The following is a 1,031-nucleotide window of genomic DNA, read 5'->3' as shown; positions in this document are numbered from 1 at the left end:
AATTGAAAATATAGAATCCATTTTTTTTTTTTTGTTTTAATTTATCGCCGATCATTATTCCTAGGTATTTGAACGTATTAACATTTTCCAGCACGTCGTTGTTATATTTAGAGTTAGCAACGGACCGTTCTCAAAATTTCACCTTGATATAGCCACAAACTTACTTTTTTTTGTTTCTGTGTGGAAGGTTTTTCGCTAAAAAAATTAAAACTTTTCGTTGTTGCTGTCAAAAAATTAAGAAATCTGAGACGTCACGTTTTACAATTTCATACAGTTCTCTTTACAATGTATTTCACTAAAATACTAAACGGCTGCACCGACTTGGTTCATATTTGGCAACATGTCGAAAATAAATATTCTGACCAAAAATTTACTCGGTATGTAGCTCTGGATATTCCTAACGTCCTGAAATTCTACACAGCTACATATGTTGGAAAGGCTGGATCGATATACGTTTACGTAAACGCGCAAGTATCATTCGATTGGAAACCATTTTCTCCGAGATTTCCAAACCCCATTGAACTAATGTAACTTTGTCTTTAATTTTGAGTAAGGTAAAATTTATGTGAAAATTTTGAAGATATTTTTTAAATGTTTCACAAAGAATGGAGCTTTGCTTTTACGAGTTTCGCTATAAACTGTTCTATCGACATACCTATTTGCATAAAATGATAGCCGTTTTTGTTGTTCGGAATAAACTCAAAAACCACTGAATAGAGTTCAGTCAGATTGTCGGAGGTTATCTTACATACATATATGGTCCAATTACATGCTACTAGAAAACTCGCTAGGTGGTGCTGGGGTAGAGTTATTTATAAAAATCGTATTTATTAACCGATTTTGTTCAAATTTTAAATGTGAGCTATGTACCTGTATAATGGAAAATTCTTTTGATTAAAATTTACCTGACTAGTGCCGCTGGAGTTAAAGGTGAAATTCATAACACGTATTCATTTTATGGTAAGCAATGGTTTTGCAGAAAATGAACGCAATGGATGGCGCTGTAGACGAAATGTATAGAAACCCTGTGT

This window comes from Rhagoletis pomonella, unplaced genomic scaffold, assembly GCF_013731165.1.
Source record: "Rhagoletis pomonella isolate Grant_MI unplaced genomic scaffold, Rhpom_1.0 Rhpom_scaffold_00001, whole genome shotgun sequence".
Taxonomy (NCBI): domain Eukaryota; kingdom Metazoa; phylum Arthropoda; class Insecta; order Diptera; family Tephritidae; genus Rhagoletis; species Rhagoletis pomonella.
Note: the sequence above shows the minus strand (reverse complement) of the source record.